General features: G+C 52.2%; 1 protein-coding gene across 7 annotated transcripts in view; it reads right to left on the bottom strand.

The window, feature by feature from the left end:
* Positions 1 to 14,297, bottom strand: part of CAVIN3 (caveolae associated protein 3) — a 41,603-nt gene extending 27,306 nt beyond the window's left edge. For 3 of the 7 annotated variants that reach the window (XM_054699450.1, XM_037522797.2, XM_037522798.2), the window contains exon 1: positions 13,395 to 13,960. The gene's annotated coding sequence lies outside the window, so the exon portion shown is untranslated. Of the gene's footprint in view, positions 1 to 8,065; positions 11,838 to 12,360; positions 12,777 to 13,394 lie in introns of those variants that run through there. The other 4 variants (XR_005127497.2, XR_005127496.2, XR_008553497.1 and 1 more) reach the window with 4 other exon arrangements.
* Positions 14,298 to 15,782: the final 1,485 nt, after the last annotated feature.

Below are 15,782 nucleotides of genomic sequence, written 5' to 3'. Positions count from 1 at the left end.
AACTTAAAAAGCAAAGTTGGCCTTTTACCACCGGTAAACGGAGAAGCACAGCTTTAGGCAGTCTGTATCCCTGGCAGCTCACGCCAGCAGGATGGCTACAGACACTCACAGGGAACACTCATGGCTGATGGTCACAGCTGACAGGTGCGAGTTCTGGGACCAGTTCCCACACACAGTGGATAAAGTCACAGCACTGGGGACTGTCCTTGCACTGACCCAGGCACATTTCAGAACTCCATTATGTACCCAGTAGTGTCACAGACCAGCTGTTACACCCGATACTGTCACAGCTCAGGGCCAGGTGTGGACCATGACAAGACTCGGGGAAGACTGACAGACAGGTCCTGCGTAGTTCTGCAGGTGAAGAGTAATGGGTCCCTGGAATGGGGTTTTATTCCAGGGATGCCAGGGCCTGCTCTGTTGCTATACCAGGATATGGCAAGGCCCTGGGATGGGATGTGGTTGTGCAGTGTGACCAGGCCCTGGGACATGAGGTTTCAACAAGGTCTGGGCTGTGACAAGGTACAGACTCTGGTTCTGCCAGGGCTTGTAAGGTTCGGGGACACCGAATCATCTGGGAAATGAAAGTCCTAGTATTCAGGGTGGATCCTAGGCTGTCTTAGATCTGCGAGCAGGGATACTGAACCAAAGCAGAGGTGAAAGTGTCTCTGAGTAAGTCAGACTAGATTTGGAGCAAAGTTTTTTCTGAGCTCCAGAGTCACCGACCACACGGGCCCTGGCTCTTGCCAAGTCCATAGCACAAATCTTCCGAGGGGATCTGCCTCAGGCCGGCACCCCAGAGAATTTGGTTGGAGGCCACCTGACAACCCACCTGCTGCCTCCTCTTTTTTCCCACACTCTCCTGCCACAGCTCCCAAAGCAGGGAAGGCTGCACCTGAGCCCTTCCCAGCTGAGCTTCTCCACCCCAAGGACTGTCCCCAGTCCAGCTCAGGGTCCAGGCCGTACATGGGGCCACAGTGCCATCTGCTGGCTGCTGTGAGCCATGCTGATCAGGCTGGGAACTTTTCATTAAGTGTGGACAGAGTAGGGCTTAGAAGGAAGCCCTCTGCATGTACCTCAATTTTGTGTTAACCCAGTGACCTCTCTCTGAAGCACCCAGTGACCAAGGCCCCTCATTTAGACTTAAGTGGCCAGAAGTACCTGCTCAGGTCCTTTAGCAACCAGTGCCCCAGTGACCAGGGTCTGTTTCTCAGGCCCCATAATGACCAGAAACATTCATTTGGGTTTCAGATCAGATCCTCTCACTCAAGCCCCCAAGTAGCTAGGGCCTCTCACTAAGCCCACTCAATGACTCATGACTTTCAAAGTTTTAGAGTCCCCTCTTCAGGGCTCTCTGTGTACCTCAGTCCTTAGAGACCCTTAGTTCAAGCCCCTTGGACAAATGGATTTTGGGGATCCTTTGGCTCCCTAAGAGCCATGCAGCTCTCATCTGGTTCCCCCATGTGTCTCCCCCTCTCCGCTTAGTCTCCAGAGAGGTGAAGTCAGGCTTCTGGTCACCAGAGCTTTCCATTCTATTTTGCCCACAACATGGGTTCTTGCTTCAGGGTTAGTCACGGCTGTGCCCAGGTCTCATGAGGAGGCCGAGCTCCACTGGGGCAATTGATGCCATCCCAGGAACTCTGATGCGAGAAGATCTGATGTAGCAGGTCACCCACCGTCACCAGGTGGGGCTCCATCTGCAGGCCCCCCAACACCAGGTCACACACCTCTGTCGTCTCACCCCCCTCTTCCTCACAAGCAAGACCTCTAGCACTTGGTCCTGTGCCATGAAGGCCCACAGCTCCACAGCCCCAGGATACACCTCCACCTCAGCCCCAGGCCCCACTGCTGACTCTTCTCCTTCCCTTCTTCCAGACCCAAGTACAAGTCAGGCCCACCCCTCCCCGGTCCTCATCTGCTCAAGTTCCTCTATCTACTCAAGCAAACACTAAATGAGCTTCTACATGGACTCACCAAAGTGTGGGCTCAGGAGTTAGGGGGATAGACAACAGCATAAAAGAGGCTTTTGGGCCAGGATGAGAAGGATGAGAAGGCATTTGCTAAAGGGTCAAAAGACAGGAAGGTATTTGAAGGAATTGCCTGTGCAAGTCCACAGAGGGTGGGGTGTTCAGAGGACTCCACACGCAGGGAGACCAGCCAGAATAACTCAAAACACTCTAAGAAGGAGATGCGAGTTGTCTGAGCTCAGACACAGTGCTCAGCAGCAGCTGAGTGTAGGATTTTGGAGATGCAACGTACATGACTTGGTGATGAGCAAAATTTAGACATCAATGGAAACGAGATGCCAAAGATGACTCCAAGTTCCTGGGACAAAGAGTGATGTAGACTGAGGCACCTAATCCCCAGATTGGAAAGACTGGAACAGTGGCAGATTCATAAAGAAAGATTAATGTTCCATTTTAGATGTAGTAGGGAGATCTGTAAGACTGGAGGTAAAAATCTGGAATCATCAATATTTAAAAGCAGGTGAGGCCATGGGCCTGGCTGAATTCACCTGGCCTTCAGGAGATGCAGGAATGCCTGGCTCCAGGTCAGGGTAGCCAAAAGATTTCCAAACAGGCAGCAAATCTTCCTAACACTTTGTGGAGCACTATATTCCCCTTCTGTTTATTTGATTTATTCATTTTTTTCTTGGTTTTGGTGAGTCTCTTCCTGCCAGTATGGTTCTTATACTCTGATTTTGTACCCCTCCACCCCCCAACTGTGTGGATTAAATCTGACTATAGCACTGAAAATACAGGGCCATTTTGCCTCCAAAACTGCTGTGAGAGGGACACATTAGATTTCAACAGAAAACAATACAACAGGCCCGGCAAGTTCCGGGGAATCACCTGCCTGCACAGCTGCCCAAGGCTGGAAGACAGCCAGTTCTAAAGTGAACTCAGGCAGGGCCTACAGTATCTCCCAAAGATCTTACCGTGGTTTGCATGCTCAAGCGTCTGCTTTAACACAGGAAAGGGAAAACAAAAACAAAGCAAGAAACCTGCCACCAACACCAGAAAATCCCTTGATTACAGGTAACATCTCAACAGTGTTACAAAAGAGGAAAATAAGAGATATTTTGTAAAAAGAAATAAAATGAAGAAAACTATTGCCGAACGTAATCTGCTTTCCTCTTGGCTTAGAGTCCAGGATGAGAAAGATACAGGCGCTATCAGGAAGCCACTTTCTCAGCCAGGAAAGCAGGGGATGCAGTTATGGGATCAATCCTTACCTTGGACAGTGGGCTTCTCTGTATTTTTCCCTACACTCCATCAGCCTCTGCTGAATTAGCTGCCTGGATGAAGAGGGAAACCTAGCCTCCCCCAAGGTGCAATGCAAGTGTATTACAGGTTGGTTAAGTGAGACCTGAGCAGTCGAAGGGGGAAACAACATAAAGTCAGGAGGCCACTGAAGGTCACAAACAGGATCTCAGATTTCGGAGATGAGAACAGAGCAGGATGTTTTACTTGTTGGCCCAGATAAATTTCCTGGTGTCTTCAACCCTCAACTCTTCGAGGCAGGGTTAGCAGGTAACTCTCAAGCTTCCCTCACACCTCAGAAAAAGTCAATGTACTTGCAACACCTCCTGCTCAGCCCAGGCTCCCTGAAGGCAGGGGCCAGAAGTTAGAGAGAGGAATCTGGAGAACAGTGAGAGAAGGGACACAGAGGAGTTGAAAAGGAACAGAAAGACAAAGGAGGAAAACCGAAGCTGGGAGGCGAGAGAAGAGAGCACTTGAAGACGGGGACAAAGGTGCCCAATTCTGCAGGCTGATCCAGGAGAGAAAGCTGACAAGTGTCCCTGAGATGCATTCATGTGGGAGTCAGAGATGCCCTAGCTGTTTTGGTAAATTCATGGGAACAAGATGAGATTGGGGTGTTTTCCAGACAAGTAGATGAAGGCATGGAGAGTTCTTTTGAGATGCCCCCTTTTTAAAAAGACTAGAGGGCCTCCCCGGTGACGCAGCGGTTGAGCGCTGGGTTGCGAAGCTGCCCACAGTCTCTGCAGCGCCGGTTCAATTCCTGGCTGCTCCCACCGGAGGAGGGTCCCACATGGCGCGCAGACCGCTCCTGCCGCCCGCCCTCAGCAGTGTACTTCGGTCCTTCTGCCTGCTCTGCTCCCCGCTCTGGCTCTGGTGAATTCTCTCACCCTCCCGCGCTTCTGACTGTACCCAGTGCTTGTATAAATAAATAAATAAATCTTTAAAAAATAATAAAATATAATAAAAAGACTAGAGAACTAGGGCTAGTTAGGGATGTTGGGGTGCAAAAGCAATCATCCCATACTCCTCTGGGTTCATCTAAGCTGACAGATAAACAAGTATCACAAAGATTAATAAGGGAAAATCACTGAGAAGTTTAACGTGTATAACGCCTGTCTACAGGTGAAACCCAGCATGACTAAGTAATTCACCCCAAGTGGCATTAGTTGTCACCATAAGAAGCTACGAGGCTAGAGTAAGAGAAGGGCCATTTTCACTGGGAAAAACAAAGGTAATTTTGCTTTAAGAGATAAGAGGATTGGAGAGAAGGTGGGGTGTAAACATCAAAAGCAACCTCCACCCAGCCTTCATCTCCGCCCTGAAATCAAGTTTTGCCAAAAAGAACATACTTGGGGTGCCAGATATTTGCTCTGCTACAGTGAAGATCAAGTTATGTCCATAGAGGGTATTGCATTTGTTTTGTTTCCTTTTTGCAGTGCTATCATCACTAAATTTAAATATTAAGCCTCCACTCCTAGCCCGGCAAGCACATTTGGGAGGCTTGAATGGATAGTGGATGGGGCTGCCATGGTAACTGGGCCTTTAAGCTGATGATCCAGGCCCAGACCCCAGGCTAGTCCCCCTAACCAATCAGTGATGCCTGGAGTAAAATTAGAGACTCGGACCCTCACTCGCTGAGTAGCAGATCTCTCCTGTCTCGCCCGCTGCCCCTCTTAGTAGTGTCTTTCAATAAACCTGCCTTTTCAGTTCTCCGCTCTGTCTCTGCTGAACTCGTTCACCTACTGCACCGCCAGTCTACACCCCGATTCTATCCCACAACAATTTCAACTTTTAAAGATGGAGTGCCAATTGAGTCTTCATGTTCAATAGGTCAGGGGAAAGATTCTCGAGAGGGAGAGTTTTGTTAAGACTCTTACAGTCCTCCAGTGGCCATCCCCCATTTCTGTGGTAGCTGAAGATCTATCCTACAGCTGGGTAAAGGCTTCTCATGCACACTGGTGAGGGTTTCCTGCTGTCTTCCCATCAGCAACACCAAGTTGCCTTAGGATATCCAGTTGGACAGGCAAGCCCAGTGGTCTCCCTGCCCTGGATGTAGCGGACTGGCCAGCTGGCTCACACCTTCCTCCAGCCAGCTAGCTCACACCTTCCTCCTTGCGAGGTGCAGATCAAGTGGATGCAGAACTCAGACAATGAGAGGGTGATGCTGGGAGGGAAAAACTGGACCTGGCAATGTACACCACAGAGTCTCAGCAGGCACAGGCCTTCAGCTACGGCATCCCCTTCATGAGGATGGGCCAGGTGAGCAGCTCCCTTACCACAGTTAAAGGGAGACCTGGCCTGCAGCATCCCCAAATCCGGGGAGCAATACTCATTTTTCTCTTTCCTTGACACAGGGCAACCTCTCTGACTCCAGATCAGGTCTACCCTGGAGGCCTCCACAACCCCTAAACCCAGAGGCCCTGGGGCTGTAAGTGTTGTTAAGTTTTCCAGGACAGCAGGACAGCAAGGAAGGCCGGGGCCTGGGTCTGGGCTGACATAGCTCCAGGGGGAGGTGGAGGTCCCTGGAGAGAGTTGCCCTGAGCCAGGCCGGGGCAGTGACATTGGGGCTCTAGCTCCTCTACCCCAGAATGCCCCCCAGGTCCTCAGCTCTGGCCGCTAGTAGGATGTTGGAGACAAGGGCAGTAGCTCAGATGGGAGCTGGGCATAATGTACTCAAGCTTAGAACCAGAACTGAGGACACACCTGCCCTGCCCTGTGAGGAACAGAAGATCCAGCTGCCAGATGGGGTGGGGGAAACTGGGCTGCAAAAAGCAAGTCTCGCTCTGTTTGCAGGTGCAGGGGATGGGGAGGGTTCTGGCACTTGCTGTGCCTACAGGGGTCCCTGGGTTTCCTTCCCTGCTGGCCCTTTAGGGAGCCCCCTCCAAGTCAGTCCTTTCTTCCAGGGCCCAGATTCCCGAGATCAGCAGCAAAAGGTGTGCAAACTGAGATCTGGATGGAAATGGCTGTTTGTAGTGTCTGCAAGTGCTGCTATCTGAGGCAACCACCTGGCCCATTCTGGAGTCTCTGCTGGGCGTCAGTGTGAGTGCGCAGGGCAGGGAGGAGGCCGAGAAGAAGGGAAAGAGGAAGGAAGGGCCCCAGGAACCCAGCCCTCCCACTGTTAGTAGGCAGACTGAGATGTATCCCCAATCCCAGCTATGGGTGCCCACTCCTGTCAGGTTCCATGGGATGACAAACGGGGAAGTTTGTACAAAAGCCACAGGTGTAAAAGTGCCACTGTCACCGAAGTCCATGACGTGCCCCAGAGGAGATGTGACTGCCCTTCCAGGCCCTGGAGTGTTTGGACCATGAACTCACTCTGACATATCTCACTGGGGAGCAGTAATTGACTATGGAAAATGAAATCCATTGTTTCGACCTCCTTCCAGGCGCACCCAGCATTATGCACAATAGCCAAGGTATGGAGAGAACTGCAGTGTCTGTCAATGGATGAACAAGAAAGTAGATGTGTCCATTTCCACACTGGAATATTATTCAGTCAAAATACAGAAGTTCCTGCAAGCTGTGACCACATGGATGGACCTTAGGGCATAATGTTGAGTAACAGCAATCAGACAAAGATGAATGCTGTGTGATGTCAGGGGTGTGTGGAATCTCAAAAGGCCTAAGTGTAGACACAGTAGCTGGGGGCTTACCAGAGACTGGTGGTGGGAACTGGGGAGGTGTCAGTCAAAGCTTATTAGCTTGAAAGAGTCACTAGGACCTCCCTGGTGGCGCAGGCAGTTGAGCGCTGCACTATGAAGCTGTCCGCAGCATCTGCAGTGTGGGTTGGATCCCGGCCGGCTGGCGAGAATCTCTCAGACACAGCAGACCTCTCCTGCCGCACCTGCTGCTCCCCTCAGCAGTGCATTTCATCAGTCTGCCTGTTCTGTTCCCTGCTTTGTCTCCGGTGAATCCTCTCACCCTCCCTCGTACCTGGCCCACACCCCGGTTCTTGTATAAATAAATAAAAATATTTAAAAAATAGTCACTAGAAGTGGGGACATACTTTTAATTTTGAAGCTATATTAAATTTCACTCCATAGCATTAATTTATATTCATATCTTTAATTGAGGAAGGCATTAAGCCCCCTTCATACATCTGTTTATTAAACCATTCAGGTTTTGTCAATGAGATGCTTGGAAAATCATCTCTCACTAAGCAGTCTTTCTGATTATTAACAAGAACAAACATGTTAGACATTTCAGAAATGACATTTATGCAGCATTTCTGATTATTAACAGAGAAAAGCCATTTTACACACTGGAGCAAAGGCTTCAGGTAGGTTGCGGCAATACCTCACACTACCCACTAGTGAAGAACCCAGACTGATCAAATAGCTACATGCTGGAAAAAAGAACCATTGAGTGTTTATGCGAAACAGGCTGTGTTACAGCTACACATCAGTGTAACTCAGAACACAGATAAATTTGAATACATAAAAATTCTCTGCATGCAGTGATACAAAAGAAAGTGAAATGAATGAGATGTTGGAAAGTTCCTTGCAAATATGACCATAGTGCAGGACTGATCTTGTACTTGACAGAGAAATAGAAAGACTAGATCTGTTCATTAGCTCATGGCCTTCACTGCCCATCAGTGGTATCGGTGAGCTGACAAACCGTGAGCATCACAGAATATGAACTGGAAGTTGTGGAGTAGAGCAGGGCAGTAAGTTGATATAGGTATATTTTTAAGAGAAGGCATTACCCAATCTGTTTTAGGCAACAAGTATAAATAGGACCTCCCTAGTGGTGCAAGGGGTTAAGTCTCAGCACTATGAAGCTATTGGCAGCTACTGCAGTACGAGTTTGATCCCAGGGAAGAGTGCAGACCCACATGGCGCAGCAGATCTCTCCTGTCTCGCCCGCTGCTCCCCTCAGCAGTGTATTTCAGTCAGTCTGCCTGTTCTTTTCCCCTCTCTGTCTCTGTGAATCTTCTCACCTCCTATACTTCTGGCCTGCACCCCAACTCTTATATGCATAAATAAATCTTTAAAAAAACCCAAGTATAAATAGTTGAAGAGGCACGCACAGGAATCATATCACAAAATTATACTTTAAAAGATGATACATTATTGAATCATTGTGGAGAAAACACAGATCATGTCTTCAGGCCCCAGCATATCTCAAAGAACCGTAAATGATATCAACGCATGTTTTAGTTATCTTATTTGCCCACAATGAAATGAAGTATGCAAACAGCTAAAATTTAAAGCAAAAACAAATGTATTGAAAGATCATGTAATGTCAATCTTAGTCTTTGAAAGAGGGAATGTACAGACTCATAAGGCTCATATAAAAGGTGTGAAGCTAAAGGCAAAGAAATATATATACAAATTATAAGGTTAAGACAAATTATGTACACAACTTTGTAGCATGGAAATAGAATCATGAGATCATGACTTATACCTCAAAATCTCGCCTGCTAAGGAATCAAACAATGATCAAAACAGTAGCAGCATTCCATATTGTGATGAATGTGAGCAGCGAGACAGGCTAAGTAGCTTATACAGTCATGAAACTTTATTCAGGAAGCTGAGACTTCTGTCCACACATATAGATGTGCCACCAAATTTATAAAGTTGATCACTGCTAAATTAATAAAACATTATGTTGGATAAACAAGTATCACTTGACTTAGAGATGTGAAATAGAAAAGGCAAAGACAAATACATTTGCAAATGACCTACTGCCTGCATATAATAAACTGCCTATAAGTAAATTCCCAAAAAGAATTGGCCTCACTTAACAAAAAACATGCATGCAATAAATAACATGTGAAGTTTCAGAGATAATGAGGTGGATCACATTTTATTCAATGGCAAACAACTGGCATCATCCTAATCTAGTGAGGATTACATGGGGCAATTTATGTTTTCAGAAATTCGTTGAGCACATTATCTGTACTCAGTCCATTCCTATCAGGGAAGGGCACCCTCTCCCCATGCTGCCCCCTGGGTCCTGCAACCACTGCCTCAGCCCTTCCTTGTGCCAACTATTCTCACAGCCCTGCAAAATAATTCTGCCTCATATCTGGCCCACCACCAGCTACCCCCAGGGCGCAAGGCAAGACAAAACCTGATGACAGCATCCCCAAACCTGCCCCCAAGCACAGGAGATGGCCATGCAAAATTCACCCTCCATCCCACTGGAGAGGCCTGGGACTTGAGATCCATCCTCAGAGTGGCCACTGTCCAAAAGGTACCGCCTGGGTAAGGATGTCTGCTTGAACTTCATGGCAGTGCACCGGCCAACTCAGGCTTCCGTGCTTGTGGGCAGGAGAGGGCCAGGGTATCGCACAAGGTGCTGGGCCTTGGTCAGTAAGGGTTTCAAGGGCAGGCCTGCTCTCTGGGAACCAGGTACCAATCAGAGTTGGGAATGGCCATGGGCATCTTACGGGTGGGTGTGGGGTAGAGCGCTAAGGAGTGGGGTCTGCCAGTGCCAATCCACACCTCACTACACCAGGTTCTGATTTGGGGGGTCTGAGGCCTTCCAGGTTTAACTCTGGGTGTCCCAAACTGGGTCACTTCCTAGTACACCATGACCAAACCATCAGTTGCTCCCCAAATTAAAACAGCACAAGGTGAACTGAGTGCTTGGTCCAAAGCAAGAACAGGTGTCTTCACTGTCCTTGTTGGGTGAAAGATAACAGGGGGAAGGGCATCCCTACCCCAAGTGCCCTGTTCAGGGCCCAAGTAGGGAGGTCTGTGGCCACCCAGGAGGGCACTGAACACCCTGTGCCCTTGACTTAGGACCAGGAACAGCTGTCCAGTCTGGCCTATGCGATGCAGTGGTTCCTGGAGTGTTTCCTCTACCGGATAAGGCAGAGACCCGCTGCAAGTGGCTGGGCTAAGAGTCTGGGGAAGTCCAGAGCTGAGGTGGCCCCAGGTCAGCCTGTGGCATGGCAGGCCCTTCGTTGGCCAGATTAGAGTTGGGCTCTTTCTTTGGGATATGTTCCCACTGTGTGGGGGTCACTGCTGCACCCCAGGTTAACCTTGTGCGGTCAGGCATCATCAGTCTTCCTAGCTGACAAGGACCACTTTGTTCAGGACCTCCATCCCCAGAAGGTTGAGTCCACCCAGAGGAGGAACTACATGGGTTTGACACAATCTGGGAGGGTTTGTGGGACTCACACAGGCATGAGTGGGTTCTTGAGGTGCAGGGAACTGCAGAGTGGCCTGCACACAGACACCCTTCCTGCTGATCTTGAGGCTATGGGATGCATTTATCCTCCATGGGGAGTGGATGCTGACAAGCATGGTGTACACTTTGCTGAAGCTGCAAAGGTGCTGGGGCCCAGCACAGTATTGTACACAAGGGTGGTGAGTTTGCAGGAACCCTGCTGAGAATGGCAGGAATGAGGGGTCCTCCCTGTGTGGCTTCTTTAGCAAGGACTGTGCCCAGGGCATCCTGGGCAGAGAAGAAGAAACAGGTGTCCTGGATGTGCCTGAGATATGGGAGTGAGGTGGGCCTGCACCCCCAGAGAGTGGGGAGCTCGTGATTTACATGATCGCCTCTCGGCAACGCTATTAGCTTCCACCCTGGCCTGCCTCAGCCCTGGCACACCATAGGGATCATAGAGACCTGTTCTTCCCAGTCTGCTGGGTGACAGGCTGTCATCCCTCTTGCCCCGTGGTGCCCACAGTCCAGGGCCCTCCCAGACAGGTACCAGCCTGAACAAGAGGGAGCCAGGTCAACGCTGCCTCAAATACCCACACCTCCCCAACAGGAATGGCCGAGATGATGTCAGGGAAACAGGACGCACAGCGGCATCTACCTATATCTGAGGTGTGCCTGGCCTGCTGGTGTCCATGCCTGTTCCCCAGGGTACCTCAGTCATTGCCGGGTGACAGGCACCTTGAGCCAAACTAGGGGTCAGTTGTGCCAGGCCCCCCATCCATGCATACCATGGGGGGGGGGCAGCTATGCACGGAGCCCTGTGCGGTCACCAGGCCGCAAGGGGACCACACCATGCCTTCAACAGGAACCTAGATCTGCTACTCTGACCAACCTGGAGGGACACATCCTAGGCCTCAACTCCCCACATTTGTTAATATATTATCTTATATCAAAATAGAAGACTGCTGTGTTCATTAGGATGCTCTTTGCAGGAGGCACTGGGCACGCCAGAAGCAGAGTCACTGTGTTCGTGAGTTGCACACACACCAGGGCCTCCCAATTCCACCCCAGGCCATGGTCAGCACCACCCCCTCACAGATCGGGGTTCAGCCTGTGTGCACTGGAAGAGGGCGGGCTGGGGGAAGAGCAGAAGGGGGTGCTGCTGGTTCAGTCCATGACAATCTGTGCAAGGCAAAGGGTGTGGCCCCTCTATCCCCTGGCCTGACTGGGCTCCTGTGGCCCTTCCTCCCCTCCCGCCTTCCTCCTCTTTCCTTGCCCTGCCCTGCTCCTGCACAGTCACACTGGGGACCAGCAAAGCCTCCAGAATGGGACAGTGGCTGCCATTAGGTCAGCAGACAGTTGTAGACGCTGCAACCACCCACTCCCACGCACGGGCTCAGTGTGCATGTTTGCTGATGTATCTCCCAGGCTGGGTGGAAAAACCATCTTCCATGCCTAGAAGAAAGGGATGATTCAGAGAGGGGCCTTCAGGGCCCAGCAGGGAAGGAGACCTAGGGACCCCTCAGGTACAGCAGGTCCCAGCCCTCTCATCATCCTGCACCTGCAAATAGAATGGGGACCTGCTCCTTGCTGCCCAGTGCCCCACCCCATCTGGAAGGGGGATCCTCTGCTCCCCACAGGGAGCAGGGTGGGGATACCGTAGTTCTATTGTTCCAAGCTTCAGGACACTACGCCCGGCTCCCAGCTGAACTATGTCCTTGTCTCCAACCACCTACTAGGTGTCAGGGCTGAGGACACATGGAGCACTGTGGGGACAAATTGACTATTGCCCCAGGGTCACTGCCCCAGCCGGCTCAGGGCAACTCTCTACCCACCCCTGGGCTGTGTCAGCCCAGTCTCAGGCGCTGGCCTACTTTGCTCCCACAGGGATCCTAAGGGACCCAGAGGGTCCCTGAACTGGAGGCAGGATCAGAGATGCTGACTTGGGTCTGGCCAGCTGTGGGCAGGAGCCTCTCACCTGCTGCATCCTGGCCTGGGTCTCCGTGAAGGCGCTGCCATGCTGAGGACCAGCTCCTGTGCCTGCTGAGATGCCTGGGTGTGCACAGCCAGGTCGTAACTGTCCAAGACTAGCGCAGCAGGCATGTCATCTGAGCCTTCACCTTCATGGTCTTCTCCTTGCAGAGGGGAAGGTGTGACCTGGCTGGCCAGTCCCACTGCACGCAGGCCACTCACAAGGCAGCAGGGAGGCCCCTGGCTGGGCAGCAGCTCACCTGTTCAAGTGGATGTCCTGAGGCAACCTGGTGTTGCTGAAGGGAACACAGCAGGAGGCCCTCACCAGTGTGTGCGTCCTGGTCTAGCCTGGCGCTGGCCACTATGTCCGGGATGTCCAGCAGCACGTCTCCCCACCCGTCTCCACTCATCTCCACAGGAGCCCTGGGGAGCACATTGCTCAGGGCCCCACCCTCCTGGGAAGGAGCTCTGCCGGGCACTGGCTCCCTTGCTCGGTCAGTGGAGGTGTTAGGGGAAAAAGGATGTCCTAAAGCTAATTCCTTACAGGCTTTGTGGACTCCACCCCCAACCCAGGCCAAAGTCAAAGCCACTGGGAACTCCAAATCCCATCACCACCAAAGGGAAGGTGGCTGGGACCTGAGGGTGGGGTTAAGCAGCCAGGTTGATATGAAGGCAGACACTTGGGCTTTGGGGATCCCCCCATTTTGGCTCTCCGCCAGCTCGCAGCGTCCGGCCAGCTCTGAGAGTGCCTCTGGGTTTCCAGGTCGGCGAATCGGGTAGGATGCATTAAAGACTTTATTTCCCTATTTTCTCCCTGAGTTGTACATTTTCCTTATTTCCTTTTCCCTTGTAAATAAACCTTTTATTAACCTTTTGTGTGTGCCTGTAGTGGAGTATTAATAAGTCCCTTTTAAGCGCGTGGGTGAGGACCCACAGCCAGGAACCCCGTTCAATATCAGGGCTGCCCTATAACAGAGGCAGCGGAAGAAACGCCACATCACAGCCCAGGGCTTTGAGGCCTGGGCAGAATCATCCATTCACCTGGATGGGGTGTCTTATTGTCCACGAAGTGGCTCTGGAGGAGCTGGGGGGGGCACTTCCCTAGGCCTCCTGTGCCCACCGCTGGGCTTCTGAAGGTGCTGAGCCCCGGCACTGGGTGATCTCTGGTCCCACCTGCAGAGGAGTTGAGGCCCAGTCAGCCCAGACCCCACAGGGCTGCCGGCCCTGACCTCCGGGCCCAGATATCCGGGTAATGGGGTTGTTGTAGAGCAACCCTGATACAAAACGGGGTGCCTGACTGTGGGTCCTCACCCGCACGCTTAAAAGGACTTATCAATGCTCTACTGCAGGCACACGTGAAAGGTTAATAAAAGGTTTATTTACAAGGGAAGGGGAAATGAGGAAATGTACAGCTCAGGGAGAAAAGTGGGAGACAAAGTTTTAAATGAGTCCTACCCGATCCGCCAATCAGGAATCCCAAAATGGAGCTCTCAGAGTTGGCTGCCAGCCAGGAGCCGTGAAACCAGGAGGCGAGCGATCCGAGCCAGAGACCCCAAGGCCCACGTGTTTGGTTTTTATATCCAACCTGGCTGCCCAACTCCACCCTCAGGTCCCAGCCACCCTCCCTTTGGTGGTGATGGGATTTGTCTTTCCCAATGTCTTGATGGCTTTAGTCTGGAGTGGGGGTGGGGTCCACAAAGCCTGTATGGGATTAACTCAGGACCTCATTTCCCCCTAACAGGGTGACCTCCAAGCGGTTGGCCCAGCTGCTCCCCGGGGTACCCCCAGTCCAGGGTGGAGCCCCCACTCCAGCTGCACTGAGTGTGAGGGGGGAGATGAGCGCCCAAAGCAGGGCCCAACCCGCATCTCCCCACGCACAGATCAGAAGCTGCTGGACCCAGAAATCCTGAACTGGAGGGTCCGCGGGCTGCGCTTGCCAGTGCCCCCCTCACACCCTCCCTCGGGGGCCCCAGCCCCTCAAACCCTCCTCCTCCTCTCAGGCGGCTCTAATTCCTCCCACCCCAGCCCGCACCCCCTCACCTCCCCCTTTCTCATACCCGCACACCCCGCAGCTCCCCTCCCCTCACAGAAGCGCGTCGCTTATGTCCCCCACGAATTCTGATGACCGTTTAGAAACCGCCGCCCTCCCCCCCCCATGTCCCCACGAGACGCGGCCCCGCCCTCAGGAGAAGCCGCGGGGTCGGGCCTCCGGGTCCCCCGGGGGGCGGAGCGGGGCGCGGCCAAGGAGGAGCCGGGGCGGGGCTTCCATCCGGCGGAGCGGCCAGAGCCGGCGCCCTCGGGAGCCCCCAGAGGGCCCCGGGCGCGGGGCTGTCGGGACCGGCTCCGGCACCTGCCTCAGTCCGAGGAGGGCGAGGAGCGCCCCGACTGCCAGGCGGGGTCCGGGATGCTGCGCGCCCAGCTGCACCGCGGGGGCTGCTGGGTAATGGGCCCGGCTGGGGTCTAGCAGTTCACTGTTGCTGGGGCTCCAAGTGGGCGTGGCCTCTATGGGGCGTGGCTCTGGGCGGGGCCTTAATGGGGCGGGGCCCAGTCTCATGCAGAGACTGAGATAGGGAGATATGGGGGGATAGAGACACAGAGAGATGCTGCTTTGTTACGTATAAGCTCTTATTTCCCCATGATTTCTCTGACTTCTCAGCACTGAGAGATGGAATTTCTTCCAATTACAGTCTCCTCCTGAAACCATCCGCAGGGCTTCCTGAGCGCCTCATCTCAGAGGCTGGGGGAGGCACGGGGTAGCCCATACAGCATAGGCAGGCTACACGTTTGCTGCTGAAAAAAATAACAGACATTTTTATCATTAACTTTTCAAATATTAAAACACGTACAAATGCATATTTTTTGTTCCTATCACTTGGTTCCACAGACCTGCTGCCCAACATACAGGAGGCAGCCTCCTCCTCAGTTTCTACAGACAAGACCGAGCACACAGGACAATGCCACCACCTCAGGAGCAGGGTCATTATAGGTGGGTGCCTCCCAGACCTAGACCAGCAATTTTCTGGCTTGGGCAATGATGTTTGAGACCCTTTGGCAGCAACATTTCCTGGGCTTTCTCTGACTGGGGCTCTGTGGGTTTATGGAGGAGGAGGGCGGGGTCTGCTCCCTTTGTTCATCTGCCAGGGCAAGTGGGCCCTTGCACACTGCCGGCCACACACCTAGCTAGTGGGTGAGCCTCAGTACTGGGCTGCTCAGACAGAAGACAAGATGCTGTATGCTAAGGGTCCCAGGAAGGAGTGGAACACACATACCTGTGCACAGGTGCACAGAGTGCATTGTGTTCATTGTACACATGTGCATATGGCATATACCACTCACACCACAAGTGAACACCTGCCTCTCACAGCACATGTCTTGGCATGTGCATGTCTGTGTGCACATATATGAGCCTTGTGTGTGCACACATGCACA

The sequence above is a fragment of the Talpa occidentalis genome, unplaced genomic scaffold, assembly GCF_014898055.3.
Source record: "Talpa occidentalis isolate TD23 unplaced genomic scaffold, MPIMG_talOcc4v2.1 talOcc4.3, whole genome shotgun sequence".
Taxonomy (NCBI): Eukaryota; Metazoa; Chordata; class Mammalia; order Eulipotyphla; family Talpidae; genus Talpa; species Talpa occidentalis.
The sequence above is the reverse complement of the archived record's forward strand: the minus strand, read 5'-3'. Positions and strand labels throughout refer to the sequence as shown.